At 40.7% G+C, this 13,623-nt stretch overlaps 1 long non-coding RNA gene across 1 annotated transcript; it reads right to left on the bottom strand.

Moving 5' to 3' along the window:
* Positions 1-4,124: 4,124 nt before the first annotated feature.
* On the bottom strand, positions 4,125-5,938 carry LOC129644627 (uncharacterized). Its single transcript, XR_008710894.1, has 3 exons — positions 5,828-5,938; positions 4,488-4,572; positions 4,125-4,382 (listed from the first exon to the last, which is right to left on the bottom strand). It is a non-coding gene; the product is annotated as an uncharacterized LOC129644627 (long non-coding RNA).
* Between the last annotated feature and the right edge of the window lie 7,685 nt (positions 5,939-13,623).

Here is a 13,623-nt window from a genome sequence, read left to right as displayed (position 1 = left end):
GCACCTCAGCCATCTGGGGCCAGGTTCCTGTGTTTTCTCATCCTGAGTCTCCTCAAGGTGCACCTTTGGGGGGTTGGTTGACGGCGTGATGGTGGGCATCCTGTTTCCATCCTGAGTTTCCTTGGGGCTCACCATCAGGGTGGTTGTATTGTTATGGCTGCAGCATCCTTTGTTTACTGATATGGCAGGCAATATTTTTCATTCACAATATGATGCCAAGAACACAGCATTGATCTCAAGTTGACATTATTGCTAAAAGGTATTGACTTGAATCCTGGATTCAAAATCCAGGTGTTAAGTTTGATATTTTTCTCAAAATAATGAGGGATTTTTGAGAAGCAAGTGGAAAGAAAGATGTTTTATGCACAAACATTTAGAAAAGCACATGGGCCCTTAACCAAGGTTAGATGATTGTCAGATGCAAGAGTGAAGGAAAAGCAGAGGGCGAACACAGGCAGTGTCCTGTGTCCTCCCTTGGAAGGAAGCCCTGGGGTCCTAGCCTTTTGACATCCCTCCTGCTCACAATGCCTGCTGTGTGCCACAAAGCAGATTTTGCTCTGGCCCCTTGGCACGATCTCTTCCTGTGAATTCTCTTATAATGTCTCTATAATGTTTCTGTATACCGAAGAAATATAAAACCCGAGATATCCCAGGACAAGTCAGAAAGAAACCTCACCCTGTGCTTCACCCCTGAGGGCCCAACATTCAATTTCAGAGTTTGGCACTGAAAAAAGGAAAAGGTCATGTAAAGAAAAACAAACCAAACAAAACAGCCCACTGGTTCTTTGTCCCTTTTTGTTCCTTCTTTGTTCAAAATGAAAATTTCGCTTCGGAAATCAAAAACAAATAAAATCTCCAGAAAACATATAAAACCCTCCTCAGTTTGCTTCCAGCCCTGAGCCTCCCTCCGCTGCCCATTATAGGAGTAAAAACCTCCAAACCCTGACAAATAAATCATTCTGAAAGCTGGGGCTTCCCAAGGGTAACATCAGAGATTATCAGTCAGGCAGAAATGTTAACATCCATTTTCCCAACATTGTGAGGCCTTTTGTTAGTGCCTTTTTTTCTTTCTTTCTTTGCAGAAAAGGCACAGTGCCCTGCATTATTGGGACATTTTATGCAAATAGCAGTTAACCGTGTGAAACTGCTCCATCAGTCTCTGTAACCCAGGCAAAGGCCCCTTGGAAGGATTTCCAGCCCACTGCTGAGCCAGAAGCATGGATGTACGATATGTCCACTCCCAGGTGAAAATGATCAGGCTTTGAACAGGCTGAGCTCTCAGTGGTGGCCCAGGTAAGGGAAGAGCTCTACCAAGAGCAGAAGAGGGACTCTTCCCTCCCTTCTCCATTCCTCAGGCTGAAAATCATGTCAGATCCCAGGTCACTCTACCTCTGGGATCCTGGGATTTCAGAGCTCGAAGCACCTCTCCTTTAGCTACTTCTGTCAGTAGGGAAACTGAAGCCTGGAAAGGGATGGGACTTGCCCAAAGTCAGAGGGTCCATTCATAGTGAATCAGGACCAGAATCTATGTTTGCTGGGCCATATGTGGCCTGTATTCATTCATTTCTTTAATAAGTAAACATATCAAGGTTGGAGCACTGTGCAGGGTTCTGGAGAGAGAGCCATGAATGAGATGCAGTCTACACCCCTGGAAGGTGCTTGCAGTTCACAAGGGGAAGCCAGAGAAAAAGTAGATGTAATGACAACACACTGAACCACTGCTTACCACTGGGGGCCTGGTTAAATAATTTGTGGTTCATCTAAATTGCAGAATAGCGAGCAGTGGTTCAAACATTCCTGGGCAGACCTATAGGACTGATGTGTAAAGATTTTCAAGTTATATCCATGGGTTAAAAAAAAGCAAAGTATTTCTCAAATGTAAAATGAGGGATTAAATTTGATCAGTGGCTTTCCAACCTTTTTAACACCAAGTCCTGTTGTGGTTGTTCAGTCGCTGAGCCATGTCTGACTTTTTGTGACCCCATTGACTGCAGCCCACCAGGCCCCTCTGTCCATGGGATTTCCCAGCGAGAGTGGGTTGCCATTTCCTTCTCCAGGGGATCTTCCTGACCCAGGAATTGAACCTGCGACTCCTGCATCTCTTGCATTGGCAAGTGGATTCTTTACCACTGAGCGACCAGGCGAGTGTAAAACAAATTGTAATATAATATATATATATAACATAAAATTTACCATTTTAACCATTTCAAGTGTAGAGCTCAATGGTACCAAGTATATTCACATTGTTGAGCAATCATCACCACTGTCTGTCTCCAGAATTTTTTCATCTCTCCATCTCTCTATACAGAGATACTGAAACTCTGTAACCATTAAAAATTAATCTTCCATTCTTCCTTCACCCCTTGCAGCCCCTGGCAACCACTATTCTACTTTCCATCTCTATGAATTCAACTACTCTAGGTACTTCATGTAAGTAGGATCATGCAGTATTTGTCCATTTGTGACTGGCTTATTTCACTCAGCATAATGTCTTCAGGTTTATCCATATTGTAGCATTTGCAGAATTTCATTCCTTTTTCAGGCTGCATAATATTCTCTTGTATAACTAGACCATATTTTGTTTCTCTAGTCATCTGTCAACAGACAATTTGGGGTGCTTCCAACTTTTGGCTGTTGTGAATGATGCTGTTATAAGCCTGGGTATGCAAATATTCCTTCTTCTTCCTTTCAATTGTTTTGGTTATATTCCAGAAGTGGAATTGCTGGATCATATAGTAGTAATTCTATTTTTAACTTTTTAAGAATCCTCCATACTGTTTTTCATAGTGGCCATACCATTTTACATTCTCACCAACAATCCACAAGAGTTCTAATCTCTGTCTTTCCTTGTCAATACTTATTATTTTCTGCTTTTCATTTTTAAACAGCCATCCTAATGGCTGTGAAATGATATTTCATTGTGGTTTTGATCTGCATTTCCCTAATGATTAGTGATGTTGATCATCTTTTCATGTGCATATTGGCCATTTGTATATCTTCTTTGGAGAAATGTGTACTCAAATTCTTTGCCCATATTTTAATTAGGTTATCAGGTTTTTTGTTGTTGAAAAAGCTTTGGAAACTGCTACCTTTAATGAAATTGTATGTCACAGCCCAATATACAAAATAAGAAGATTCATGTGGAGGGCCTAGGGCTCTGACCCAGACCCATTCAAGGGCTTCACAACTCTGCCCCCTCTGTTTGTCCTGTGCATTCCCCCTATAGGAGGGCACCTATGGAACACCTCCATGAAAACATCAGGGCCCACGGAACTAGGCAGGTTTGAAAACCATTAGACAAGATAACCTCTAGACTACTTCCCTGGTAATACACTGCACTGATGTGAAAAACCACAGAAGTTTAATCTGCAAAAAGGAGAATCTACTTAGGAAAAAGGAACTTTCATCAATACTTATTTTCAAAACACTCATTGTGATCTTCACTTCCTTCCAAAAAGACTCTTTGGTTTAACATGTGAGTCAGATTCATGCAATATTCTGAAACACTGTGAAGATTTTGTCTTGACCATGTTACCAGATTCTTGTAGTTACCACATCCTTTCTTTATCTCTGCATATTCTTTGATACAGGTGCTTGGTTAAGTCTGTTTGCAAAGTTTTTAAAAATAATCTATAAGAAATATCCCTGTAATACATGTGCTACAAACATTTTCGTAATTCTCCTTCCTTCCATGCATCTACCTCACCTCCTTTGGCACTGCGACTTAGTGGCTCCTCCCATCAAGAAGTGGAGGCTCTTGTGGCCTAGCTTGCTGATCATGGGAATCAAGTGGTTCCATCACCTTGTTGCCCTGGCTCAAAGGCAACCAACAGCCAAATGGGTCACTGGAGCCATCCTAGCTCATCCAGCCCCTGCCTCCCTATCCACAGATTATGGAAGAGCCCAGCGAAGATCCACAGAACTGCCGAACTGGCCTATAAATTCAGGAGCAAGGATGACTACTTCTTGTCAATGAGATTTTGTGTGGTTTGTTCTAGTGATAAATAACTGGTGTCAGAAACCATGGAAGGGCTTAGAAAGAATGTCTCGTTTAATAATACTGAGAAATGGATAGAAACAAGGATTGGGAGTCCACCATGGAAACATATCTTAGTGGAGTTTGGTCCCTTAACCCCATGTGTGTGCATTTGATAACCCACATTTCTATACGGCATCTTCAAGTTTCACCAGCAATATTTCACAGAAAATATCATCTGAAGTCATTTCAGAGAGCTTATGCCTTTTTTCTATTTGACTATAAACTGTAGTTAAAAAAAAACAAAAGCAATCAGAAGCAACATTATATATGATGCCCTTCCCAAATCGGAGAGCAGAGGTCTGCAGTTGATTAAGCTTCCAGCATCCCCAAATATGTGCTGTTCCTGTAAAGATATCAGTATGTGTTCTTTCTGTGGAACAAGCAAGGGTCTGGCCTTCTCGGTGTCAATAGTTCAATTCATCACTCCCCACCCCTCTGCAGTCATTACCATGGTTAATTATAGGCCAGCACTCCCCAGTGTCAGATGGTCACCGCGGCTCAGCCTTCTGGCTCCCATCTTTCCAAAGGTCTTCCTTTAGAGAGAGTTAAGCAGAAAGAAGAAAAGTGAGACTAATTTATGCAAATGTGTGCAACATCAATCAGATTGTGTCTGCCAGATAGCACAAGTAGCTGGGCTGATTTAGTGCTTCCCCACTCCTCAGAAAGAGTAACAGACACCAGCTCTTTTAGTTTGGTGGCCGTGTACCTGAGTCATCAAGTAGATTTCATCACAGTAATTTGTTTCTTCACCTCTAAAAATGAGCATGCACGATTAAGTCTAATAAATTGAATCAGTAAACCCACAATGGGAGCTTCAGTGCTTGGAATAAATTAAGCAACCATGCAGAAAGTTAGAATCAGGAAAATTTTAACTTAAGACAAAGTAGAATTAAAAAGAATTTTATAATGAAAAAAAGAAAGTAAGAGCTTGATTAACATTGATACATATCACAGAAAGATGGGAGAATGGGGTGGGCGGGGTTTACCTGAAAGGAAGTGATCAATTTTTGTGAACTTTATAAGCTCAATGGCAGTAGAATAATGGTGATCGAAACCAAATAAGAGTGGCTTTAAGAAATGAACAGGAATTGATTAAAGACAGTAAAAATGTTTATAGGACACTTAGGTAGGAAAGATAAGAAATACCGATGTAGCTGAAAGGGCATGACAGGTCAAGAAAAGGATTTTTTAGTTGTTGAGCAGAGTAATGAATCACAGAAGCATGACTAACTCAGAGCAGTGTGTAGAGACTGAAGATTTCAGAGAGAAAGGGAGCAAAGGATAGTTCTAAAACAGGCAGTGGGGAAAGGGGATTCAGAACATGTATATACAACAGGTTAAAACTTATGCCCCAGGTGTTTAAATATGTAACTGTAACTCCTTTTCTGTAATAGAACCTAAATTAGCTCCTAAGCCCCATTTCAACTCAGAACCTGTGTCACTTTGGGATTAGAGTCAACTCAAGATTTAAACTCAGGCAGGTGAATATTAAAGACTGGCCTCTTCACTCTTCTCCCCTCTTCCCCTGGGGGGACCAGAGTTTCCCACAGGTCTGTCTGCTGTCCAGGCACCTTGTCTCCGCTGCAGGGCAGGTGGATGCACCTGACCAGGGGCATCATCCTGCCACACCAGATGCTACTGACGTCTGTGGTCCCACCACAGTTTCTGGCCTCATGTTCCATCTGCTCTGCATTCTCCCCAACTAGACCTTCCTGCTCAATCACATTCTGGAAATCAGAGGACCCTCACTTGCCCTACATCATACCCTTAGGCCACGCATCTACTCACCACAACACTGGCATTGCCTATCCATTGTATACAAGTGGATGCATAACTTCTCTATGAGGTTTCTAGAGAGCCCAGCTAAATCCTGTAAACCAAGCAATAGTCCCCTTTGTCTTGAATCCCTTGAACTTTTCTGGGGGTTTATGATGCTTCCCCATGAGCCAGCTGGGAGACCCTCCTCTCAGGGAGCTTATAGCTATTAAGCTCCAGCTGCTTGCCTCCATCCTCCCCATTGAACCAGCTGCAGGAATATCCATAGTCACGCCCAGTGGGCAGATGCTGCTCGTTGCATTTGGAGGAAGAAGTACTCTAGTCTTAATTCTTTATTCAAAAATTATTGAAAGTGACTAAGCCTGAAATCCACTCAAGAATCTAGAATAGAACCATCTAAATAGGCTAAAAGTTGGAAATAGGCATAAGTTTTTTTTTTCAGGCAGTCAGTATGATCACTACTATTCCCATGGACTTTCCTCAAATTCCATTCATTAGCCCAGGAGGCCCTCCTCCTCCTTCTTATAGAAAGCCGTGTCTCAGTTGGCATCCTACCCATGTCAACAAAACTGTCAAGAATCAAGAGAGGTCTGAGATTTTACTCTACCCGCAAACTAACAAATTTACCTATGATCATGGATGTTGACATAAGACACAAGACCTCTGGGCCAGAGACAAAGAACTTTTTTACAGCAACAGCAGTAGCTAGAGCATTAGCATTGTCTTGCACTGATTCTCTAAGTCTCAAATCCTGAGTGGCATGAGGAGGGTCGGCTGTCTCCTTTAGATGCAGTGGATTGGGTTACAGGAGAGGAACAAGTGTTTATTACTATAGATGTAGGGAGGGGTTGAAAGAGGCTGCTCTTGAACAGAAATGTGGCGTGAATGAGTTTGAGTAAACTCCGGGAGTTGGTGATGGACAGGGAGGCCTGGCGTGCTGCAGTCCCTGGGATCACAAAGAGTCAGACATGACTGAGCAAATGAACTGAACTGTCTCAATCATGCTATGGCACTTAATGCATCACGTGTCCATATCTGAACCAAAGTCCTATCAGAAGAGAAAAGTCTCCCTAAGGCAGTAGACAAAGCACTTGTTTCCAGAGACAGAGACCAGGGAAAGTTGAATCTCTGATCTGGCTAAACTAGTTCTTAGAAGCTTCACTGTCTATTTCTAAGATGGCAAATCTTGGTTTGATTTTTTTTTATTTAAATTTATTTATTTTAATTAGAGACTAATTACTTTACAATATTGTATTGGGTTTGATTTAAAGAGAAAAAGTGGTCCCTCTTTCATCATCATTTTAAATCGCCTTTAATGGTTTTTCCTCCAAAGTCCCTGGAATATTAGTTTCTGTACATTCCCATACCCAGCCCTCTTTCCTTTTCACTTTGTCTGATTTTAGTTGGCCTTATCTATTCTGAGGAAGTCAGTTTTACCTTGTATAGATTGCTACTATATCAATGCAGTTGCTCCTCATTTGTTGACATACCCAAGTCACAGTCACTCCTAGTTCAGGTTGGTTTTATGATTTGCTAAAGGCTGTGTCATATGACATATCCTGTCTAGATAAGGAGAATTAACCTTCCAACTATGAACTTTGGCACATGATGAGCCCTTCATAAATATTTATTGAATGAAGGAGTGAATAAGCTAGATAGGAAACTAAGGAACCTATGCTGATAGTGGTTAATGATAATATGTCTTAATTTGTAAATAGGGCTTTTATATACTAGAGTTTGAGATGAACTATCCTTCATACCATAAATGTGCTAATACCCCACTGTCAATGCTGTTTCCTCCCATGCTGGTGATGAATTTGTAGTGAGTGATCTACCGTTACTCTTTTGGCTGGGCTTCCGTGTGAAATGAACGGCCTGCGTTAGTGGGTAAACAGATGCTTCTGCCTCCAGACTTCTTCCTTCCTGGGGTCTACCTACTCCCACTCTCCCTAAACACCACACATCAATCCACTGGAATTTGGGGTAGTCTGACTATGAAACAGTATACAATTAACAGTGTCCTGGGAACTGAAATTGCGACCTCATTTGTAACCAGTGAAGTGACGACAAATTTTTGCATTGATAGGAGTTGAGAAAACATTCAGCCTTTACATGAATGCCTCAGGAAAGGGCTTCAAGAGTAAAAGTAAATACTCTACCTTCTTACTCACAACTAAATTTCTGAGCTTTATACTCACTAGTAGCAAGGGAAATCTTGAAATATCATTGAAGTCACCTACATTTCCTACTTGTATGTATATCATACATCAGACAGAAGAGACAGGGTGGGAGAAAGAAAGGAAACAAAATATAACTGAATTGAAAATGCCTGCAATGTCTACATCTTCTGCCTCAAAAGTCTGTATCTTTTTTGGCTAAAATTGCTTTCAGAAAGTATTAGTTTCCTATACTTAAAGCCTTCTTGGAATGTCATGGCTAAAAATGAATCAAACTCCTGGCTAATATCCTTCAAGACAAGACAATACAAGATGATATTACACTGCTTGCTTAGGCCCAGAGCTTCCCCCATCTAAAAATGAAGCAGTATATTTAACATAAAAGAAATGCTAAGCCTTTAAAGAAATCTTGGTTGTACTTGTTACATGAAACTCTTGGGTGCATAGAGTCAGCTATATTTGTCCCAGATTTGTCATGGTTTTAGGCATTTGTAGACATACCAACGCGACATCTTGTTTAAATTACCAAGGCTCTGCACTTTTTGGAGACACTGGACTAGGAACAAGGCACCTCAACTGGGCACAACCTCCCGACAAGCTGGCAACTCCAAATGAATGTCAAGTATTTGCAAAGCAAGGTTGGTTGAATGCCACTGCCTCACTGTTTCATCACTTAAACTTTAAAATTGAGGCATACTTTTAAAACTATATTTTTATGCTCTATGTGAAGAAAATGTGTTTTCTATATGTTTTTTTCCCTATAGTTCTATATATCAGTGGACCTCCATTCAGTTCATTTTTACATCATTTTGGAAAGCAAGTTGGTAAATGTATCAAAAGTCTCAAAATGTTCACAGCTTTCCTCTGAGTAAATCCAGACCTTGGATTCTTTCCTAAATAAAGCATCCTAAACACCCAAAATGTTATTGCAGCATTATAATGCTAAAAAGACCTAAGTGTCCGACAAGAAGGTGTAGTTAAACACAGCATAATTGTATTTACAAAGGGTTTTTAGTAATATAGGCAAATGTTTGTTTTCTCTATTAAATGAAAAATTGGATGCAAAATTATTTATATAATCACAGTATACATAGTGTGAGCACAATTCTGGCAGATAGTAAGCGTTTTATAAATATTTGTTAAATGAATCAAGGAATGAATTACAACTAGGCTAAAAAGAAGACTCCTGCATAGAAAAAAGATGCTGAAAGTTTCTTATATATGGATATGGTTGTCTCTGGATAATAAAACTAGGCATAATTTTTTTGTATATTTTATAAATTATAATTAACACCTAACATTTTCATAACAAGAAAAATAAAATTTATTTTGTAAAAGAATTGTGTTCAGGAGCATATTCTAGAGACTAACATATAAGAGAAATTCAACGGAATATTTAAGCCTTCATTGTTTGATAACTTTTAAAAAATATGGCCTATAAGACTAAACTACATTTTTTGAGACATGTCATGTGTGGCAATAAAATATTATTTATCATCATAATCACACCTACTCTTTATTGAGTAGCTAATTTATGTTGGGTTGCTGCTGCTGCTAAGTCACTTCAGTCGTATCTGACTCTAGGTGGCCCCATAGACGGCAGCCAACCAGGCTCCCCCGTCGCTGGGATTCTCCAGGCAAGAACACTGGAGTGGGTTGCCATTTCCTTCTCCAATGCATGCAAGTGAAAAGTGAAAGTGAAGTTGCTCAGTCATGTCCAACTCTTAGCGACCCCATGGACTGCAGCCCACCAGGCTCCTCCATCCATGGGATTTTCCAGGCGAGAGTACTGGAGTGAGGTGCCATTGCCTTCTCTGTATGTTGGATTACAAAATAACATTTTATTTTATTGCTGTGTGAATCTCAGCCTGTTCATAGTGAGGTTATTGGCTAGGAATGCCTAAGACACTTGCCTGGACCTTACAACTTAACGGTAGCCCCCACAGATGTTTCCCCAACCTGTACCAACGTTGTGGTTTTTGTCTTGGTTTGTGGATTTAATCGTGATTGCAGCATACATCTCAGCAATAAACATCAGGGAACTTTAAAGAACAAGACTTATTACCCACAGGTCCTAGAGGGTACATGGCATGCCCAAGGGCCATGTACCCATGTGACAGTGAGGTCACAGTGGAAGGGAATGCAGACCAGGAGCTCTGTCTTTATTAGGGTCCAAGGGTTGGGTATCTAGCATTTTGAGAGTTCACTCTTCATTGGTGAATTTAAAGTTCAGAGCCGGAATGAGGGTGTGTGTAGGGAGAAGTGGAGTCACTCAAGTGATGCATTTTCTAGGTTACTCAGGACTTTCTGAAAGGAGACTTTCATGACTGGGGGCAGCCTAGTTTCTTACATAGATGTTTTGATGGTATCTGTGTCATGCATCTGGCAATATGTTTATTCGAGAAGAATGTCTTCAAAATGATTGCCCTGGCAACCAAAAGTGTAAGGTCAGGCACTTACACTACAGGCACTTCATTTAAATTTTATTTTATTCATTCATTTAATATATATTTTGAGCACTAACAAAATGCAAGGCGATGTTTTAAACATAGAAGTATAAAGATAGATAACAAAGAGTCTTTACCATGAAGAAAATTGTAAGGAGATTGGACATTGTAAAAATTAATCAACAGAAATCTCAATTCAAATAGAATGAGGAAACCAGAGGGGGAGCACTCCTCAGCTCACAAAGGGGAAAAAAAAAGATTGTCTGCCTGGCAAGAGCTCAGCCACTGAGAGACTGCAGATCTCAGCCAATGAGAAACCACCATACTTAGAACTTTGAATTCCTCCAGTGTTTACTGTGGCCCTCCCAACTGCCCCCCCTACTTTTTTTCGATGTTCAGCCGCTAAGTCATGTCCAACTCTTTTCCACCCCATGGACTGAAGCACACCAGGCTTCCCTGTCCTTCACTATCTCCCAGAGTTTGCTCAAACTCATGTCCATTGAATCAGTGATGCTATCTAACCATCTCATCCTCTGTCGTCCTCTTCTCCTTTTGCCTTCAATCTTTCCCAGCATCAGGGTCTTTTCCAATGAGCCGACTCTTCACATCAGGTGGCCAAAGTATTGGAGCTTCAGTTTTAGCATCAGTCCTTCCAAAGAATATTCAGGATTGAGTTCCTTTAGGATTGACTGGTTTGATTTCCTTGCTATCCAAGGGACTCTCAAGAGTCTTTTCCAGGTTCTTTCCTTATATGGGGTCTTGCACATGGCTCGCCATGGTTACAAACCCTGAATTGCATTTGTTTGTTGATACCAATTAAGCCCACTTTTGCTGGAGAAATAGCTGGCAGCCTCTTTGTTTTAGGTCAACAGCCTTAATTGAGCTTCCCTGATAGCTCAGCTGGTAAAGAATCTGTATGCAATGAGGGAGACCTGGGTTCAATCCCTGGGTTGGGAAGATACCCTGGAGAAAGGCACAGCTATCCACTCCAATATTCTGGCCTGGAGAATTCCACGGACTGTATAGTTAGTGGGGTCCCAAAGAGTTGGACGTGACTGAGCGACTTTCATTTTCAATAGTGTTATGGGTGCTGACAGACATTTGTGGGTGCATGAAAGAGGGATGAGAAATGTGTAGTCATAGGAAGGGCTAAATATTGAGCTAAAACTATAGAATTCAAGTCCCCTGTTGCCTGGTCCACTGGGTTGGAGTGAGGGAGGGAAGGCCAACCAGAGACTCAGGTCAAGTTTACAAGACAAATGGCCTGGCTCCTTCTTCAGAAACCTCAGGTCAGGAAATGGGCTTCCTCCAGCTTCCTGAGGCCTCCCAAGGCAGACATTTGGGACGTTTCTCATTTATATATATTTTTTATATCCACATACCATTTTACCAACAGCATGCTTTTTTACAATCCTTTCTCTTCTATCAATTCTCTAAGTTTCAATGCATATTTTTAAATGCTTATAAAGCACGTGGATTTTTTGTTTGTTTAGGTTTGGTTTTTTGTTTTGTTTTTTTAAGGAAAATGGCCAGAGAAACCTGTTTCCATAATGATAGAAAACCTTGACTTTAGATCTTGCTGCCGGACTCCTGTCAGATATTTAAACCAACTGGTTTCCTTAAATTAAGGGGGAAAAAAAAGAGAAAAAAATAGAAGGTACAATTTCTTCAGATTTAAGACATTAGAGTATAGTGGACAGTGGTAATTTTTTGAGATCTAAGTTCGTATTGACTGCTAAATATATCTAGACTGATCATAGATTCAAAACAAAAGTGAAAGGGAATGTCAGTCAGTTGTGTCCTACTCTTTGCAACCCCATGGACTGTAGTCTGCCGAGCTCCTCTGACCACGGAATTCTCCAGGCAAAAATGCTGAAGTCGCCATTCCCTTCTCCAGGGGATCTTCATGACTCAGGGATCAGACCCAGGTCTCCTGTATTGCAGACAGATTCTTTACCTTCAGAGCCACCAGAGAAGCTCATTTATTGATGATGACAATAATGCTAGCTAAGATTTTTTGAGAAACAGCTACACACCAGGCACTCTTGAAAATTCTTTACAGATTTACCTCCATTAACCATTATGCCAATGCTGTGAGGCAGAAAAATCTAATCTTCATTTTACCAATGGCTAATTGTGAAAACTTTGTGTTAACTATTTTCAGAGGCCATTTGATATCTCCAGAAAACAAAATCAGACATACTCTTAAGGGTGAAGCAGTTTCTAAAGAAGTTATTTAGTTGCAAGTTGGCCCAAATATTCTGTTTAAACATTATGGATTTTTCTCAAATTATCAGAATCCAGTTACTTTTAGTTAAGCACTTATACAGCATGCCCTGGGCTAGGGGCAAATTAATTGTACCTTTATATATCTGTAAAACAATCTGCCCTCAAACGTGCTGTAATAAAAATATCCTTACAGTGATCCATCTTAAATGGACATGGCCCTAAGGAAGTGACTTGAATGTAGATAATTAAGTGAAGGAGGGGTAAGCATTCCAGAGGCTTCCTTACCTCCTGTTTGCACGGATTTTACCAGGGGCCATCCACTTACTAACCCTGGGCTATTTTCAGGAACTGCCAAGTACACTAAGTTCAGGGACCTCCTTCTTCCTATTAACTTTGTTATAATGGTTTCCAGGGTTTAATAAACAAACACAGAGCTTAGCAAAGGAATCAGCTATCATATTATAATAGCCACAAAACTTTACCATCTAAATTAATGGTATTCAAGTCACGTATTTCAATGAGATGGATTTTAATAGTCTTCGCAGAATTTTTAAAAAATAGAATCCTTTTGCCCAAATCCTGAATACCTCCTCCAGTTTTTTCCTGCTGGTAAATAAAAAAATAGTACAACTCTTTAGGGTGCTTAAGCCTCCTCCACTGAAGAGCAAGGTCTTCAATAGACAGATGGGAAATTGAGACCAAGGATTGTAAGGGTCAGGCTGCTATGGAATGAATAGCTGACCAGCTTTGCTTCCTCCTTGATTCTCTTCACAAAATAATAAACAACAGAGGGAGAATTAGAACGCATTCCTTCCACAGCAGTGTCCTTCTGTGATACAACAGTACCTTGTGAGAGAGGGATGATGGAAGGAGTGTGAAGGCTTCAGATGTGGGTGTGGGAAGAGCTTGGACACGGTTATCCAAGATACGGTCTGGGCTCGGTAGTTGTGGCACA

This window comes from Bubalus kerabau, chromosome 2, assembly GCF_029407905.1.
Source record: "Bubalus kerabau isolate K-KA32 ecotype Philippines breed swamp buffalo chromosome 2, PCC_UOA_SB_1v2, whole genome shotgun sequence".
Classification (NCBI taxonomy): domain Eukaryota; kingdom Metazoa; phylum Chordata; class Mammalia; order Artiodactyla; family Bovidae; genus Bubalus; species Bubalus kerabau.
The sequence above is the reverse complement of the archived record's forward strand: the minus strand, read 5'-3'. Positions and strand labels throughout refer to the sequence as shown.